Raw genomic sequence first — 19957 nt, 5'->3', positions numbered from 1 at the left:
GTCATAATAAAGCCAGGCTTACTCCCTGCCATTCACAATCTGATCCCAGTATTAAAGAAAAAGAAGAGCAGGTGCCATCGGAGGAGTTATGTGCCTCCTCTGACTCACATGGCACCTTCCTGTGACTCTGGCCCCATCAGGGCAAAGGGTGGTTGCAGTCGAACTACTGCCATGGCTTCTCTGTGACCAGGCATTTTGTGGATCTGTGTGGCATTCTTGCTTCACGATAGACTCTCATCATACCAGACTGCCATCCCTCTGGCACCGTGCTAGCACCTCAAACATCCAAGCCCCTCTTGGAGGTGCTCCCCACCTGGAATGCCCTGGCTGACCCTCCATTTGGTGGAATCTGAAGATCTTTAAAGTTCAGATCCAACGTCACCTCACTAGGGATTTTTCTCCCAAATGCCCTAAACATTCATCTCTCCCTCTTCTGTGTTTCTGGACCACTTCTTGTGTACTACTTCTCATCACAGGTGATTCCATGCGAACTTCTTTGTTCTCCCATCCTAAGCCCCTGTTGGGAGAACTCCATGGCTTAACTTTGTTCCCACCTTTAGCATCAAGCACCCTGCCTGGGGTGAGTCATCATTAAAAGTTAGTCATTCCTTCTTACTCCAGAATGGTCTATTTCCTTGACTAGATAATTGTGAGCAGAATTGATTTTGTACACTGGATATTCATGCAATGGCAAAGGGCTTGTAATGACCCATGAAATGTATTAGTTGAAGCTCACATATTCTGCTCTTGCTTTCCACCTCTCACAGTCTACGAATTTCAAGGAAGACCACAGAGTTGAGCAACCGAAACAAGGGTTTGTTCTGGGTGGGCCATCTCAAATGTGGGACAGCAAGATGTTGGATCTTGGTTAGCCTCCGGGGCCACTGGGTAGAAAAGTTCCCTACACCATTTCCCACTCACTAAATATGACTAGAAGCTCTGGACAATCCATGAAAGCAACTATTTACAGTTTGAAAAGTAAACAGAAGCAGAAGCAGGCAGATAGAGGAGAAGAGACAAATTTTGAGAAAATGCTACACAAGAGCGGGTCCTTATCATGGAATGCCAAAAACTTTAATAGAAACTCCATCTCTGTTGCCAGAGGAACTATGTAAAGGGGCCCTGCAGATGACAAAGGGCAGATAATCCCAGAGGGATAAACCAAGACAGAGGCTCTCCTAATTCTCTGTATAAATCCACACACATTTCAGCCTAATCCCTGAGCCACCCATGCCAAGAACAGACCCAACCAGCCTAATGGGTGAATTATTTCCTGGGGCTGCTATAAAAATTATCACAAACCTGGTGGCCTAAACCAGCAGAAATGTGTTCCATCACAGCTCTGGAGGCAAGAAGTCTGAGATCAGTTTTATATTTTGTTAACTGGATTTCATAAAAATTAAAATTTTCCCCCAAAGATACCATAAGAATATGAAAGAGCAGGCCTCAGACCCAGAGGAAATGTCATCAAAGGACTTCTATAGAGACTATATTAAGAACTTGTACAGGTCAATCACAAACAACCCAATGAAAAAGGAGGCAAAAGGTTTGGACAATTACAAAAGAAGTTACACAGATGTCTAGTAAGCACAAGATGTGCTCAACATCATTTGTATCAGGGAAAGAAAAATGGAATGTATGACAAAATAAGTACCCACTGGATTGGCAACAGTTAAAAGTATGGAGCCAGGTGAGTGATGGTGAGGATGTGGAGCAACTGGAACTCTCATATGCTTCTGGTAGCAACATGCAGCCACTCTGGAAGACATATTGAAAGTTTCTTTTAAGTTAACCTATGCCCACTCTATAACCCATCCCTGCCTTTCTACCCGTAAGTCTTTACTCAATAGAAACAGGAAACCTATATCCCATAAGTGAACGTTCATAGCAGCTTTATTTGCAATAGCCCAAACAGGAAGTGAGCCAGATGTTCATTGTAAGGGTAAATGAAAATGATTTTCTCCTTTTGATAAAGGGCAAAGAGACCATTTTCCCTTTCTGTGCTTTTTCGAGTGTTTTCTTGGAGATGTAGCTAATCTGAGTCCTTGCTCTGTTTGGAATAGAGGCACATGTCTCTAGAGAGTAAGCCCAGTCTCCACTGCTGGAACTTAAAGGTATTTCTCTGGCCTGGCTGAGCAGATGGTCCTCAGGAATTAGCTCAAGCCTCTTTTGCAGGAAATGTGGCAATGAGCAGTAGTTTAGTCTCTGGAAGATAAGAGAAAGGATTTATTTTTTTCTTTGCTGAACAAAATCTGTCAGATTTTCTCCAAACTTTGCAGTCATTTTTGGGCACAAATTGTCTATTCATACGATGGAACACTGCTCAGCAATAGAAAAGAATGAATTATTGATTCATGCAACAACATGAATGAATTTCAAAACAATTATATTGGAACCCCAAAATGAGCCAGGTCTCTCCTCCCTGTCCTCTGGGCTTTTATTTTGGCCTCGGTGTCTTGTGTCCAAAACAGAGCTCTTGGACCAGAAAAAGTCATACATTTCCCTCAGTTCTTTATCTTATCTTAGGACTATTTTTCACAGCCAAAGTGGAATTCATAATTGGAGGGAGGGGAGATGGACCTCAATTTTATCATTTAAAAGACATCTGTAAAAATATGCAGGGTTCTCACCCTCAACTAAGTGTCAGTGATTCTGGGAGCAGTTTCAACATTTAGGTTTGCCAACAGGTGCTGACCACCAATCTGCCTCCCTTCACCTGAGGAACTTTCTTAAAAATAACTTTCTGGGGGCAGCCCCGGTGGCTCAGTGGTCTAGCGCCACCTTTGGCCCGGGGTGTGACCCTGGAGACCTGGGATCGAGTCCCACATTGGGCTTCCTGCATGGAGTCTGCTTCTCCCTCTGCCTGTGTCTCTGCCTCTCTCTCTCTCTCTCTGAGTCTGTCATGAATAAATAAATAAAATCTTAAAAAAAAAAAACCTTTCTGGTCACCTCTGGGAATTGTGATCTGGAGTGGCAGTGGGAATCTATATTTCTTTTTTGAAGGCTCTCAGGTTATTCTAATATGCAGCAAAGTAGGGTACCATGTCTCTGAGGGTTGCGTGGGTAACTTCATTGACTGGAAAACCTCATCTTTTTCTGCCCTTTTGCCTTCATTTGCTGGCTGACACCTGAAAAGCCACCCGAAGAAGCTTGCAACAGCCTGCAGCACAAATGCCAAAGACCACTGGCATGTTGTTCCCCTTATCCTTGCACTTGGCTTTTATTTCTTTTAACTTAGTCTTAAAGTCCATCAGATTGCAAAATCACCTAGGCAGATGTAGTAAATCAGAGATGGCCAAAAATTCTTTGCCATTCTTCCCCTTGAGAGATGAGGTCTATGACCCCACTGCCTTAGATTTTGAACAAAGACAATATGGCAGAAACTATGCTGTGCCAGTTTCTGGAACCAAGCCTTAAGAAATTGGCAACTTCCACTCCCTGCCTCTCACACCCTTGCTTTTGAAATCAGCTGCCATGCTATGAGGAAGCCCAAGAAGCCCCATGGAGAGGCGCACCAGAAGAGGAGCCAATGCTGGGCTGCCACCCCATAGCAAGCACAGGAAGTGATTCTCTAGCTCCAGAGACTTACTCCAGGGAATGCCTCATAGATTAGAGCAAGCTTTCCTGCCATGTTCAGCCAGAGGGCAGATTCAGGAGTGAAATAAGCTATTGCTATTGTTCTGCAGTTGTTTGTTACGCAGAAATGGGTACTTGGAAGGAGGAGCACTCAAAGTAGTTGTTTAGTATAACCTCTCTGCTGCTTAGCACCTGTGTGACCATGGACCAGTGGCTGGTCTTTACAAACCGCAATTTTCTGCTTTATAAATTGGACTAAACAATCAAGATGCTTAAGATTTGATAATTTTGTGAGAGTTTATGATTTTTACTTTTGTATGAATGAAGGGTTGCTGAGTAGGTTTGAATAGGATATGGAAAGAAGGACAAGGCTTTCATTCCTTTGGGGAAATCTTCCCTGACACTTCATGCCATTGCCTTTGGGGCAAGTGTGGGTGCTGGCTTTTACCCAGCATGCACCTTACCAGAGAATTTGCTACAATGTAATAAGATCGTCTCTGTTCATCTTCCTCTAGAGCAAGGCTCATGATTTATTTTACTTCATCTCTCTAATGTCTAGTACCCTTAGTAAACGCTTTCTGAATGAATAAATGAGTATAGTACAGATGGGTGGATGTTGAGAACAGATAGATGAAGTGAAAACCATTAAAAAAGGAAAGAGCTAGAAGTTCCAGCACAAGAGTTCTCAAGGAGGGCTAGTCAGACAGTGTTTAACAGCTCATCTGGGTTTTTGTTTTGATATTTAATAAACCTTAAATGAGTGTATGAGATATTGAGTCATTTATAAGTAGCATGTGCTAAAAAGAAGTTGGGGCACAGTGTTCTAGCTACTTTATTTCTGCCTGAGGCTGGCCCATAATTGCTACTCCCTACCTGGTACTCAGAGACCACAGTGTTACCTCCAGTAAGAATTTCAGGACATCTGGGAGAAAGCCTGGAGCAGTTCATCCCGTTTACCAAACTGCCTTGAACTCTCCCAGGCAGACACCATGGGGCTTGGCCTGGAAAAGGTTTAATTCTTTTATTTAGTGCCATTGAGGGTGTTGGAGGGGGTGTCCCCCTGGGCCCCAACCATGGGCAATCACATAATAAGGCTTTGGGTCCAGGTGCTACTGTTGCCCCAGAAATGATGCTGGCTCTGACCATCCTGCAAAGAACAGCCAGAAAGGTTCTCATTCGGTGTGTCGAGGTCGAATGCAGTTAATAGTTGGGGGATTTCCTGTCTTGTGAGTAAAAATGTGTAGCTGCGCCAAGTGTAATTAAACACTTACCCTCAGATGCTGTTCAGAATTTATCCATAACACCAACATGTGGTTTGTGTCCTACTGGGAATTGAAGGTTATTACATTAAAAGTGCTTCCCGCCACCTCCTAAAACTTCTCACTTGCCTTTGAGCGGTAGGGTCAGAAAGAATTGACTTTCAGAGTAACTTCTGAGATGCCACTCTGCTCTCTTCTATTTCTTTTCCTACACATTGAAGAATTCAAGATTTCAAGGCCACAGGGAGTTTGGCAATTTCTTTTCAATTTGTCCAAGAAGTCTGTCTATTCTTCTTTTACGTGGACTTGTATTTCAGACTTATTAAGTCTTTGAGAACATTCCTTCCCTTCAGTTTTCTGAGATGAACAAATACATATTTCTCTGTCTTTTATTCTAGACCTAAAGCATTCAGACCATTGGGCTTAAAGTATTTTTCTTATGTCGGGTTGAACATTCCTTTCTTCAAATTATGTTCTTCCAAATTTGCGGAAAATAAAAGCCAATCTATTTATGATCATTAAAAATACAAATCCATGTCTGTCCTAAGGGGTAAAAAAACAACTCAGGTGAGCTAGAGGGGCAGAGAAAGAAAAGGATAATAAATGGTGATATGTTAGCAAAATGATGAAACCAGAGTTGAGATGCAGAGGTTTAGGATTGAGTGAAACAAAACAAGGAAGATGTATCATCAGGATGAGAAAGATTCTGCTGTATAACAAATATCCCTCTGATCCCAGGGCCTTCAAACCATAAAGGTTCATTTCTCATGCATAGAATTCTCCTGTGAGGTGGGTAACATTCTAGAGCAATCATCCCCTATGTCACATTTCAACAGACAATATAAGGTCAAGGCCAATTTCAACTGTGTGAGGATGTATATCTTCCTGTGTGCTTGAAGCAGAGGGGAACTAGGTAACAGTGAACAAAAGTAATGGCTGCTGTAGAAGAGAAAGAAAGAGTTTTGAGAAGTGAAGATAGGCTACAGACCGAAGTAGAGACCCATTCAGGGACATTTTGGGGTGTAGAGTCAAAATTTCTGTGTATGAGGACTTGGGGGGGGTCCTTTGTGGGAATCTAATGAATGCCATCCTTCTTGTCATCCAACTGAGAAATGAGGCATGAGAGTCTCCTGACGGAAAGCTGAAAGGTCACCTACGTTTCTGACAAGGCTGATTCTGAGGACTGCCTTAGTGTGCCTGTGTACTGAGCCCTTCCAGGAGGCAGTATGCCCTGACTCCCACAGCACTGCATGGAGAAGCGACATAGCCAACCACTGAGCAGGAGAAGAAGTAGGGCAGCTACACACATTCACCCCGCTAGGCCATTCTTTCCTCACAGGGAGGAGCAGGTGTGGAAGATCCTTCCAAATGAAGAAATACCAAGAGGAAATGAGAAGTGTTCCTCCTTCCCAACTGAGACATGGAGAATAAGCTGCCAGTTCTTATGGAGGTAGTTCTGACTAAATGTTGGGGTGCCCATGGGCCTTGTTTCATCAAGCACGAGGCTCCTGAGAGAGACAAGGTGAGGGAGACATAGGCATATGGGGGCAGAGAAGAATCCAGACAGAGAAAGAAATACTCAAGGAAGAAAAAAAAAACAAAAAACAAAACCCAGAGAAACTTTTGAGACCACAGAGGGAGAAGAAAAAGTGACTCAATAAAAAGCAGAGAGGGAGGGAGGATAAGGGGGTGGGGGGAGAGAGAGAGAGAGAGAGAGAAAATATCACATCAGAGTTTCTAGGGGAACCAGGACAATAAATACAAATAATTCCGTCCTGCCTGGGTTAGGGAGAATTAGTGGAGGTTTAGAAGGCCGACTGAAGGTGCCTGTAGTTTGTCTGCACACCTGGTTTGTCCTCCAAGATTCCTCACCTTGTAGGGCGCTCTCTACCAAGCTCTCGGTGTGACGCTGTAGGTGATCCATTGCTCAGAAGATAATGGAATGCCATCCCAAGGTGGGCCTTGTAGGTCACCAGTAAGACCTTCCTTGCTTCCTGGACCCCAGTTCTGGAGGTGGGGATTGGGCCAGGAAGGGGCAGCAGTGGGCTCCCTGGGGCTCTGCGATCACTTCATCCTGGGCAACCTAGCTGTGAGGAGCAATTCTTTGCATTTCTCTTCCATCCATTTTGACAACAATCTTTAGAAAGATTGTTAGCATTCAGCCTGAGTAAAACAGAATCCCTTTACAGCCACACACTCGTAAGGATTTTTGTTCACTTGTTTGTTTGCCAGCCCATATCACATAGCAAACATTTGTGTTGATTTTCCCATTTGATATTTTTCAAGTCAGAATGTCAAAGAAAAAAAGTTGAGGGGAGGATGGGGAGTGGGAATGGCTTTCTCACAGGAGACACCGAGTTAAATTCCAGTTTCCAGTGTTTGATACTAGTCAGTGTTATTGTCTTGGTCTGTGTATATTCTTTTTGGCTGTTCACAAAAATCATTTTCCAGGCCTCAGAAGATACATGGATATACATCATCTTGGTGAGGTTCCCAAGCTGAGACAGTTACACGATCATATATACATACTCCTGTAAAGCGTTTGCCCTGAAATGCTTGCTCACATTTGGCATTTAGAGAATATATGAATTAGTTTACTTCCTTTTTGGCCTTGACAGAACCCATAATGCATTTTCCCAAGCACTTTGCCCTTCATTTTTAAAGTGACCTATTTTCTCAGGGAAATGTAATCCGTATGTTTCTGACTCATTTACACTTAAGTCATCAGGCTGCTGTCTGGTAAAGGCTATTGGTGTTCAAGGCGCCCGAGGAGGCTGTCACAGAGCTTTACAGAGTAGGGGACACATAGTGGCTATTCTCTCCTGAGTCAGACCATCACTTCTCCCCTCAGTGTTTCAACCCAAAACCAGACTGACTTGGGCCAACCTAAATGTGTCTCTCCTTTTCCAGAATTTGTGACTGATCTCTCTAACCTTTATAAGGACTTAATAAGAAAAACATGGGCTGATTTCCCACCTCCCACTTCTCCACTTCCCTTTTCCTTAGAAAGTGCTCAGTGTTACAAATAAATTTGGGCAGACAGATGCCTTTAAGGAATCCTGACTGCAGTCTGATTATAAAGGTCCTGCCTGGTCTTGGGTTCAGCTGAAGTTGGGCTTCTGCCACTGATGAGACTTTCCCTCTACTTGGGGAAGACTCATGTGCATCATAAACAAAGAATAAACAAAACTTGGATTAACTAGAAGCCAACCTTCTACGGGGAACATAGCCAACCCTTACACATAGCTCCCAACCTGCTTTGATAAGTAAAAGGCAAACCCTAGTAAAGTGCTCTGATATCAGAGATTTATTTAAAACAAACAACTGACTAACTTGGAGAGGTTGATGCCCATCCTTGGGTCTGCACAGCTTCCCACATCTGTATCTAAGTGCTGAACAATGAGAAGCCTTTGCTCTGAGAATGATTGCCCGGGGCACAGCCAGATCCTTAATCATCACAGAAAAATTCAATTGTGTTCCGTTCTGTGGCAGGAAAATAAGCACACGCATATGTTTTAGAAACATCTTCCACATGGAGGATGGAAACAACGAGAATTTTCTGGTTAAAACAAACTTAACCTTCCAAATTCAAGTAACCATAACACACAACTGCCTCCAATATTTTTTAAAAAATGATAATAAAAGTCACCATTTATTAATTGCTTGCTCTGAGCTAGGAACTCTGTACGCATGATCTTTCAGCCTCAGGGTCTAATCCTTTCAAGAGTTGATGTCACCTCCATTGAATTGATGAGGGAACTGAAGCTCAGTAGGCACCACGTGGTGCCAACTAGTGGTGTTCCAGAGCTCAAACTCTTTTCCTGAGACCACACTACTTCTCCCAAGATGTTTTTATAGAGACTCGAGTTTCTTCATTTGGTTGGAATGGACATTCTGCTTCTGTTGGAAAAGAGACTCCAAGTTTTCTTCCAAGGTAGCCATATTTCAGCCTTACTCCCCAGCTTAACCCAGGATTAAATCAGATCTCATCAGAAGAATCAAGGCTGGACTCTTTTTTGGTAGATGTAAGGAGAAATCCCGGAGCAGTAACCACCACATTTGGAGTAGTTTGAAATTTCCCTAATACTTTCTTGAAAAATGATTTTGGAGAGGCAAAGGGTAGGGTTAGGGAGCAAGGCTACCTAATTCTGGTGGCTGGGTGTGTGAAGTGTGATGGGAATACCTGTCCACTAGAGGAGGCCACTGGGTTTTACACACAGCCTCCTGCCTAACATTCTTTTGTACATCTACGGATGGGAAATAATCATGCCCATTTCCCTGGTCTACCCTAAGGAGTAAATGAGAGAGCGTGTGAAATGCCTTATTTCAGTGTCTGCTCATGACCATGGGCCCCATATTAGGTAAATTAGAATCTGTAAACAGTTTATGTCTGACCAAGGAAATGTTTTCCTCGTCATGGAATGGCCACTTTGGTTTTCTGGTATGGAAATCAAAGCTCTAATCATGGCAGGTCTCTGGACAGGCTTCTGGACAAGATCATTTTGTCCCTCCTTTCATTTTTCTGAGCTTGATTGATATCAGTGATAGAATTATACTGGATTAAAACAGATTTCTCTGCACATGGTCTGAAATTGGTCAGCAAAATCATGCTGAATATATATCTAGATGATGGTTCTTAGCCTTTCTGCCACTGGTCAGTCTAAAAACTCTGGAGAGAAGTCCTGTCCATCATGCTTCTAGGCTCATTAGAGAAACAGATGTTCAGGTACATGAGCTCCAAAATGCAGACCAAAAGAAAACCTTTTTGAACATTTTTCAGACCCTTAAAACGTGTGTGCGTTTTGAAAGAAAGTATACAGTTGGTTTTAATCCTGGCTAAATGGAGGGAAACCATTAGGGTTAGCTATCAGCCCAATTATTTGTCAGCAGTAAAATAATTCAAGAAAAATTCATGGCCAGTGTAAGTTGCCTGGAAATTTCTAGGTAAATTCACATGTATTCACATTTGTATTCACATTTTGAAGCCTCTCTTCCTCAACACAATGCAATGCCTGAGAACTCTGCACATTCTGTTTCCCGTGTATGAGTGGCAGATTCTGCTGGCGTCTTGCAGTTGGATGCAGTCAACAAGGAGGGAAAGTTGAAATCTCAGTTGGATTTTTGACATTCTGTTCTAATTGGGAGAGGCTGAGTCAGCTATAGTGTGTGTGAGTGTGTGTGTGCACGTGCAGGTGTGCATGTATGAGAGAGACAGAGATACAGAGGCTGAGAGATGGGGAGAGACAGAGCAAAAGAGATTGATTTTGCCATCTCTGAACATACATGCTTGAGCACATGTCTCAGAGCCAATCTGTGGCTTGCATTGCCCTACAGTTTTTCAGATGAGACCCAGATGACAAAAGCAAGCATGGTTTGGATCCCCATAAAAAGCAATATGACTGACTCACTTGAATGAAGAAATGAAATGGGAATTAAAATTCCCAGAACCTCTGACCTTGCTTGATCAGTGGGAAAAGTCCCAACTCAGCTCTGACTTTAAAATATAGATTTGTCGGTGTTCATTTAACAGGGCTCTGTGCATTACTTTGATCTTCTTACATGAGAAGAGTAACTTTAAATTTAAAAGATTACTTCTGATGACAGGAGTAAAATTGATCTGCTTCCACCATGCTGGGCTCTGCATCCCCTCTCACATTCCTGAGCACGGAGCTTCCCAACTGGGTATTTGAGAGCTGACAACTTGGGGGAGAGCCATGTGTGGAAAACAAGGCCTGGGCACCAGGAGGCAGATAGTACATCTTCCCGGTTATTTTTATTTTGTTTTTGAGCAAGCGTATGGAAAACGCACGATCTTGGTCTTTCCAGCTACAAGTGCTGACGCACAGCACATGGAATACTGGGCTGCCACGTGCTTGGGTAGGAGAGGCCGCTCCCAAGATGAAGAGAGGCATGAAGGGAGGTGGGGAGGAGGTTAAAACACATCAACTTCTAAGGCTCCTTTAAATCTTACCATCTTGAGCAAAGAAAAGCCTGAATTATGTAGAAGCTGGCCAGGTGCCCACATCTGGCAATGGTCAGAGTGTTTTGTAAGCAGGCTGTTTCCACACAGCACGCAGAGCTGGTCCACTCTGGAAAGAATGATGAGTCTGTGAAGAAGTCCGTGGGACCTGGCCCCCAGACGGATACCCCCTGGGGTGCGGAGAGCATCTGATCTCACAGGGCAGCCAGGTGAGCTGAGCTACGTCCTCCCTGCTAGGACTTCAGCAGGACTGTGTGAATTTCTGCTTGAATTGAAAACCAGGCCTCCATTCTGGTGTCAGACTTTGAAATCAAATTTTCTCGAAGTCTTCCAAAGGTCTCAGAGGAAATAAGACCCTTTCTTTCCTGTGTCTGGAACTTTAATCTTTCTGAGTAGACCACTCCCCTCCATTCCCTTGGCTCCCCCACCCCAGATGGCAATTGGTTGTTCCCCAAGTGCTGTACCACTGCTGTGGCCCAAGTGTTAACTCCCTTCTGTTTGCTGCCATTAGGCCTGGTCCCTGCCAGGGCTTGTGGAGCTCTGAACCAGGGACCCAAGAGCACAGCCAAGCCGCCCCCATACAGGTTTTGTATGCTGGGGAGCACATCTTACAAACAAGTCCCTACCTGGCCCACTTGTGGTTTGGACCCACCAAACTAGTTGAGGTGAATGCAGAAATTAAGATGTGTTTTCCTAGAAGAACAAAAGAGGAACATGTGTCAGGTAAGTGCTTGGGGAGCCGTTTAATGCCTACCCCTAGCCTGGCACCATGTTCTGGGAGACAGATCAGTGACACCCACAGACGGAATGGACCCACCCCCTGCAGCCAGGCATGTGCACGGAGAAGCACATAGCTCCAGCAGAGAAAAAGGTCTTGGGGCCTCTTTTCAAAACCAGGCCTGAAGTATGTGGTATGATTTAGATGTGTTCATAAAAACAACCTGGTTGGTTTCTGTTAAGTCAATAGCATTTGAATTGCTTCTCAGATATTTAACTCTTGCAGGATCTTTTATGACATGGCTGTGGGCAGGCTACATCTTGCAAAGTCTGGCTAGCTCTACTATTTTCTCCTTTCCACAGCAGGAATGGAGACAGAGGAGTTGAGCGGATGCCTACTAAAGTCTAATTTTCATTGCTAATCTCATACTTCCGTGCTGCATGATTTAGCTGCTATCTTAAAAGACATTCTCTGTGTTTTCTCTTTCCTCTAGATTTTACTTCCTACAAGAAGTCGTTTTGGAATTGACTTAAGCTTTAATGCAATAAGCTTATCCCTACAGGGACCATTTTCAGCAGCTTAGGGATGGCATCTTTAGGGAACCCCAGCCTGACAGATGTCACTTGAGCAGGTTGCAGGGTGCGGGAATGCAAAACACGTTTTACACAGAATTGCCCATTTTCTCCATTCTCCTGTGACTCTGGATTATGGCATTCTCTCAACAACTTATGTCAATACAACCTTGCACCTAAGAGTCTTCAAGTCTTGGCTATAGGAAAGCTATGAGAGATAATTTGCAAGGGGCCATGAAGACTATAGCTAGGCATGTGTTGTTTGCTGTGGGCTAGTCTTCCTTGTAAATGGCACCAATTGGGATTAAGAGTGCGATGGGGAATGAAATAATAATATGAATAATAAAAAATAAAATCTCTTTGTTGGATGCTTATTTAAACTGAGTATTGGTTTAAGCAAAGCCTAATTTGCCTCTAACCCCCAGAGACATCTTCTCAAACATTGCTCTCAGGCAGGCAGAAGAGAAAAAGCGTACAGTGTTTTGCCAAGATTGATCCTCTATATTTGCAAACTAACAACCTGCAGACGGGTTGGTACATATACAAGTAGCAAAGCAACGATGTGGGAGCAAGCGCCTCACAGTGAGATAGAATTAGATGGAATCCTGGTTCTACCATTTGTTAGCTATGAAATCCCAGGTAACCACTTATACTTGCTAAACCTTAGTTTACTCATCTATAAAATGGACATAGGGATCCCTGGGTGGCGCAGCGGTTTGGCGCCTGCCTTTGGCCCAGGGCACGATCCTGGAGACCCGGGATCGAATCCCACATTGGGCTCCCGGTGCATGGAGCCTGCTTCTCCCTCTGCCTGTGTCTCTGCCTCTCTCTCTCTCTGTAACTATCATAAATAAATAAAAAAAAATAAAAAAAAATAAAAAAAAATAAAATGGACATAATAATACTTTGCTCATAAAATGTTCAATACAATGCTTGGTAGTGAATACTTAATAAACAGGGGTAATGCTAGTACTATTATTTGATCACATTTCCCAATGTGGTCCTTAAAGGATGAAAATGAATCTGATTTGTCATCTAAAATTTTGCCTTCTCTAGGTCTCATCGGTAGACCTTGATTCTGACATTCAGCACCTTGAAAATGTGCTTGACCTGCACTAAGGTATCTCCCCAGGCAGAGCTGGTGCTGGAAGCCACAACTGTACATTTAGCACAACAGTGACTTCCAGATAGAGCGTCAGGAATGCCTACATCGAGGGTGCTTCAAACCGAGTGTTAGCAGTAAACTCGGACTTAAACCATGGGGATGAAGTCAACCCCCTCACAAAATCACAACTTGGATCTTTGGCAGAAATCCTCTGTGAAGCTTGGGGAGACTTCCCTTTTAGGTAATCCAGAGTGGAGGTGTGCCAATGAGGAGAAGAAGGGACATGCAAGGCCAGAAACTGAGCTGATGGTTCCTTGGCCTTATAATTAAATTGGAAGAATTCTATTTAATGAAATCTCTTCAATTTATACTGTGTTCCAGTATTGTTTGGAGAGTTTTAAAGCTCATGATGGAAGATGACAAGAGGTAAAGTTGAGTCATTCCAATCTCTGGAGTGACTGGAGACAGTGGAGTGTTGAGTCACTGTATTGTATACCTGAAACTAATAGGATGCTGTATGTTAACTAACTGGAATTTAAATAAAAACTTTTCTTTTTTAAAGAGACAGTGGAAATCAGTATACATTCCTTCTAAACCCACTGAGTTTTGAGATATGCTCAGGTTGTAATTGATGTTCACATGAGAACCTTCAGGTCATCTTTTTTTAAAAAAGATTTTATTTATTTATTCATGAGAGACACACAGACAAAGGCAGAGACACAGGCAGAGGGAGAAGCAGGCTCCCTGTGGGGAGCCCAATGTGGGACTTGGTCCTGGGACCTCAGGATCACACCCTGAGCCAAAGGCAGACGCTCAACTACTAAGCCACCCAGGCATTCCACCCTCAGGTCACCTTAATAAAGCCTGTCCCGGATCCTTCAAGTTGGCTGTGGAGGGAGGGGCAGCTGTAGCTCAGGGGTCATGTCTCCAAGATTCACTGTGCTCGGGTATCTCATTGTTCAGACCACATTATGGCTCTAGGGATGGTACCTTGCTGTTGGTCTCTTTCTCGGGAATGTGGATGACTAGTCTCCTTACTTCCCAGTTGTGTGGTGGAGAACAGGATATAATGTTAAGAGACTTGAATAAATTTCAGGGATAATAGAAGAGAATCAAAATATAGAAAATAACACCTAACTGGCTCTGGACAGAGTGACACCCTCCCTTCAGAAAGACCTTCCACTCAATCAAGGAAGTGGTTAAACTTAACTTAGATCCCCCAATGGGCAACTGCACGAAACAGAGCAGCCCCAAATGTAGGGAGTTGTCCAACACATCTGATGATCCAACTTGCGTATGCCTAAATGACACAGGGAAGGGGGTAGGAGGTTGTCCTCACAAGCTTTGCAACTTTCCTCTGGGGAGCTTCTTCAGTCCATATAAATGGCCTTTCTCCTCTGGAGGAATTGGGAAAAAATTTTTGAAAACTTAGCCATCAGCTATGATGTAAAAATCATTATGTACAGTCTGGATTAGGATTCCAGGGGCAAAGCAACAGTGAGCAGGATTTGCTCACTTCTGTCAGAGAGGCAGGTCATGACTGGAAACCCAAAATAGGCCACTGCTAGATTCTCATGGGTCCACAAGAGAGCTTTGTTCTTTGGCTTCTGGAGCCACAGAGATTTACTTCAATGATGAGCAAGTTTGAAGAATGCTCTCGAAATACTAACGGTTTTTTTTTTTTTTTTTTTTTTCATGTAAGGAGAACTTTATTTTCATGACTTTTTCTGGTCAGGTGGAGCCTGCAGGACCCCCAAGCTCATGCTTCCCATGGGGCATTCAACATTGCCTGATTACACCTCAGTGGTTTTGAACACGCTCACGTATGCCATCCCATTCAATCCTCACTCACAGTAGTCCTGTGAGACCAATGAGACAGGTTGTGCTTCACAGGCAAGAAAACCTGGCAGCATGAGTGAGTCACTCTCTAGTGACGGAGTGGTGGGTGGCTTGTGACCAGACCTGGGTGTTTGTCTCCTTAGCTCAGGCCTTCTCCAGCTAGTTCTGAGAACAAGCTGACTGGAAGTTTCTCTTTCATGGGACATGATCCTTTAGGTCACTGCAGTCTGGTACCTTTTTCTACCTCCTAGTTCCTTATGAGCTCTTTGTTGTCCTGGTTTTTTAAAAGATCAGTTTAAAAAGGTTCAACTCCATGCATACCATCCTCTGAAACCTTTTCCTTAGTCATTCTGTGGCTACCCCTCCCTCTGGAGGCACAGAATAAGAAAATGTACTGGTACAGAGACGTTCCCTTGACTTTGGCTTCCTGGTTGGTTCTCCTGGAGTCCCCTGTTTAATTCGTGTTGGCTTGTTTATCACTCAGAGAAATTGCCAAAAATGCTTTACCTTAAAATATTTTTTTCCGTGAACTATGCTGATATCCCCTTCAATTAACTATGTTGAGTCTGTGTCGTGTGTTCAAATTCCAGAAACTTTCACTTGGCTCAAGGCAGTTCTGTGCAACGGTAGTTCTGACACCTTTCCTCTGGGGCTTGGTTCTTCCGGCTTCTTCCACAGAACATCTGGGGGCATGACAGGCCACATTGAAGGGTTCAGAGAGAAAGTTATCCCAAAAGCACAGGTCAGGCCTGATGGGGACATCAGGTAAGTTTCCCATAAACTGTAGTGCCTGTCATTCAGATACATTTATTAAGCACACAGTGTGTGCAGAGGACACAGGTGACTTCACACTCTACCTGGAGAGACCCACACGCACCATCATCATGCTGCAAATATTATGTCCGGAATGGAAAGTCCCACAGCCAAAGACAGCTGCAATGAGAAGTGTGGCTGAGAGAGAGAGACCCTGGGCGGAGGCCTCAGGGCACCAGTGCCACTTGTCCCCTTAGCATCAGACTGCAGTTCCTTGGCTCTAAGGTGGAAAGCCTGGCCTGCACGAGTTCTAAGTTCCCTTCCAGCCCAGATGGTCTATAATTACAACATTCCACTGGGGAAACGCAGGCTAAGAAGAGCCCCCGGTCTAGGCGCTAAGGTTAAAAGATCATTTTTTACATTCTATTCTCGAAATGGAAGTTGTTGCTCTAAATCTAGAGGCGGCTCAGGCTGGGGAATGGAGAACAGTGCAGAAAGCAGGTCACACTCCTGAGGCTTTACAGAGGATATTCCAGGGCTCCCGGCACAGCCCACGGCTGGTGGCCCGGAGTTGGGCTCCCCTCTCTCCCTGCCCCAATCCTCAGCTTCCCTGGGTGAGAGCGTAGTGTGGCCGAGAGGCCTGCTGCTCCCGCACAGGTTGGTGAAGGAGCTCAGCCAATAGGCCATGGTGTGAAGGCGCCTCTGGTGTGTGGGGGGGGTGCCCTGGCAAGGACACAGGGAAGTGTTGCGGGGGTCGAGGGGGAGGCTGGGGTGGGGTCTGCCCAGGGCTGCCTGTTTCAAATTCAGGGAGGAGAGGGCTTGGCCAGGGTACGAAGAACAGGCCCAGGGCTCCGTTCACCCAGAAGACACATGTGGTTCCATTCAGATCGCTTTTGGATAATAATGCAGTTTTCTTTTGTTGTTTGCTGTGTTTGTTTGTTTTTTCAGAGTTCACATTTCCTGTGCCCAGGGTTTTCCACACACTCCCATGTACTGCCCTTTCCAGATGGAAAGGCCTTTGAAGGAGTCTGTCCACACAGCCCTCCCTTCCCCGTCCCCCACCCCGAGCAGAAGCTCCCAGCAGCCTCACAGTGGGTTTTATTTTGGAGCATTTTCTGTTTTACAGAGCTGGAAGCACTTGAGAATCTTCTCCTGGTGGAAGAGCAGTCACTGGAAGGAGCTTGTGTTTTGAAAGAGAAAAATCAACCAAGGGAAAAAGAGTGAGTGACATTTGGGGCCTCAGAGATGCCAAACGAGAATGAGAGCCATGTGGGAAGGGTGAGGTGGAGAACTTGAGCTGCTGCTGGGCCAGGGGACATCTGGGGAGGGCCCAGCTTTGCCTGCACCTGAGCAGCCCTGATCAACGTGAAGAAGGGCTCTCTTCAGGAATGTTCTCTCCACCTATCTGTTCTTTTTCTGTCAATTAGTTGTTGGGTAGGCAGTGCTGTCAGGACTGAAGCACAAGTCCCACATCGGGCTTCCTGCAGGGAGCCTGCTTCTCCCTCTGCCTGTGTCTCTGCCTCTCTCTCTGTGTCTCTCATGAATGAATAAATAAAATGTTAAATTTTTTTTTTTAAATGGAGTGAAGCACTAGCGTCTTATCTTACACTTCCCTGCCTGTTTTATGGGGAACCTTATGAGCATATCCCCCTCCTCTGGCAGTGACCGAGGACAAGCCAGGTGGGAGCCCTTCCTCCAGTCCTCCACCCCTCTGGCCCTTGTGGCCCAGCTCAGAGCCTCCATGCACTCACGTCAGCACCTTGTTCGTCTCAGAGTTGGGGGATTCCGCAAGACAGAAATGAGGAAGGCACTAGGAGGATCCCGAGAGGGAAGGAAAGCCTGGGGGAGGGACCAAAGGCCACTTCTGGGTGAGGGGACAAGGTCCTAATGACAGCTGCTGGCACCCACTCCCTTCCTGAGCACACATCCCTGGTGGTTCCTGTATCTGTCTGAGGGAGCTCCAGCCTCTCTTTGTAAGAAGAGCCTTGGGTAGTCATCCTCAGCCAAAGAGGAGAACAGCAACAAGCACACCACTGGGAGTAGATGGAGCATCCTGTCCCCCTCCCTGCATTCCTGCTCACACACAAGATGAGAGTGCTGTCTTTTCTGTGGGAGGATACGCAGCCCAGTTCTCTCTGTCTCCCTCTCACTTTGAACCTACCTTCTGGCTACGAGTGGTCCCCCGTCACCTTTGACTCCAGGTGCTAAACAAACCTGGGCAACCCCGGAGCTACCACACTCTGTTCTGGGCTCTTGGGCAGCCTTTCCCCTACAAGGTGTACGGTGAGCCACAGCTGTCCATGTGTCTGGTGGGCACCGACCCCTCCACAGCCCCAACTCTCACCTTGAGTGGATCCCAAAGACTCAGCCTAAGGGAAAGGAGTGGGGCACTGCTTTGATCTCCATCTCAGCTTCCCCTACAAATCATCTGATGTTTGGATCTCTATCTGATTCCTGTGCCTATTTCTCATTTGCTTCAAAATCTATAGAAAGACTAAAATTAGTACTGGCTAAGATTTCCTCAGGATTTGCTAGGCATTGGGAAAGCACAGGTTTCGAGGATTTAAGTAAAATGTGCCAAGTCACTGACTGGTCATGGTGGAGCTGGCACGACCCCCAAGTTCATGCTTTCCATGGGGCAGTCAATAAAAGCAAAAAATAAACAAGTGAGACTATGTCAAACTGAGAAGCTGCTGCACAGCAAAGAAAATCATCAACTAAATGAAAAGGCAACCTACTGAATGGGAGAAGATATTTGTGGATCATATATCTGATAAGGGGTTAATATATAAAGCAGAAAAAATTATACAACATAAAGCCAAAAAAAAAAAAAACCAACAAAACAAAAAACAATCTGACTAAGAAATGGGCAGAAGGTCCGAATAGACATTTTCCCAAAGAAGACACACAGATGGCCAACAGTACAGGAAAAGGTGCTCCTCATCACTGATCATCAGGGAGATGCAATTCAAAACCACAATGAGCTATCCCCTCACACCTGTCAGAGTGGCTATTATCAAAAAGACAAGAAATTAAGTGTTGGCAAGGTTGTGGAGGAAAGGGAACTCTCTCTTGTGTGCTGTTGGTGGGAATGTAAATTGGCGCAGCCCCTTTGGAAAACAGTATAAGTTTTCCTCAAAAAAATCAAAAATAGAAATACCACATGATCCAGCAATTCCACCTTTGGGTATTTATCCAAAGCAAACGAAAGCTCTAACTTGAAAAGATATATGCACCCCCGTGTTCACTGCAGCATTATTTACAAGAGCCGAGGTATGGAAGCAACCTCAGTGTCTTTCGGTGGATGAATGGATAAAGATGTGGCGTGCATAGACAAGGGACTATTACTCAGCCACTGAAAGAAGTGAATTTTGCCATTTGCAGCATGAATGAATCTTGAAGGCATTATGCTACGTGAAATGAGTCTGACTGAGAAAGACAAATACTGTATGATCTCACTTTGATGTGGAATCTTAAAAATCAACCCCTATACTGAGCTCATAAATATAGAGAACAGACTGTTGGTTGCCTGAGGTGGGGGATAGATGAAATGGGTGAAGGGAGTCAAAACTTCCGGTTATAAAGGAAATACACCGTGGGGATATGATGTACAGCATAGTGACCATAGCTAATAATACTATATTGTGTATTTGAAGGTCGCTAAGAGAGTAGATCTTAAAAAGTTCTCATCGTAAGAAAAAAATTCTGTAACTGTGAGTGGTGATGGAGGTAATAAAATAGACTTACGGTGGCATCATTTCACAATAGACACAGACACTGCATCATGTTTTATACCTGAAATTAACATAATTAGTAATATGACATAATGTAGTATGTCAGTGATAACTAAATTTAAAAATAACCCAAAGGTAAACAATTTAACTTGGAAAAGAAAAGGTTCTATGAGACAAAGAATCTGGGGAAGGTCAAATGTGGGAAGCTGGAGAGAGACCTGCAGACAGTCTGAGGGAAGGCGTCTTCGGGGCCCTTGGGACAGGTACAAGTACAACTCCTGTTCTGCACATCCTTGCTCACCCATGACAGCATTCGGGTGACAAGAAGCAGGGATTTGGTCACCTGTGCAGCTTGGATTTTCTGGGGTCTCCCTGATTTCAAATACTCTTTCTCATCGCCAAGTAGTTCCAACGTGGCTCT

General features: G+C 44.6%; 2 long non-coding RNA genes across 3 annotated transcripts; one reads left to right on the top strand and one right to left on the bottom strand.

Annotated features, from left to right (window-relative positions):
- Positions 1 to 1875: 1875 nt before the first annotated feature.
- Positions 1876 to 5609, bottom strand: LOC140634939 (uncharacterized). 2 transcript variants are annotated; one of them, XR_012032254.1, is made up of 2 exons: positions 4450 to 5609; positions 1876 to 2205 (listed from the first exon to the last, which is right to left on the bottom strand). It is a non-coding gene; the product is annotated as an uncharacterized lncRNA (long non-coding RNA). The 2 variants fall into 2 exon arrangements; XR_012032255.1 differs by having other exon boundaries at positions 4848 to 5609.
- Positions 5610 to 5656: 47 nt separating this feature from the next.
- LOC140634938 (uncharacterized) lies at positions 5657 to 12995 on the top strand. The gene is made up of 3 exons (XR_012032252.1): positions 5657 to 6285; positions 10906 to 11024; positions 12027 to 12995. It is a non-coding gene; the product is annotated as an uncharacterized lncRNA (long non-coding RNA).
- The last annotated feature ends 6962 nt before the right edge of the window (positions 12996 to 19957 follow it).

The sequence above is a fragment of the Canis lupus genome, chromosome 6 (genome assembly GCF_048164855.1).
Source record: "Canis lupus baileyi chromosome 6, mCanLup2.hap1, whole genome shotgun sequence".
Lineage (NCBI taxonomy): Eukaryota > Metazoa > Chordata > Mammalia > Carnivora > Canidae > Canis > Canis lupus.
The sequence above is the reverse complement of the archived record's forward strand: the minus strand, read 5'-3'. Positions and strand labels throughout refer to the sequence as shown.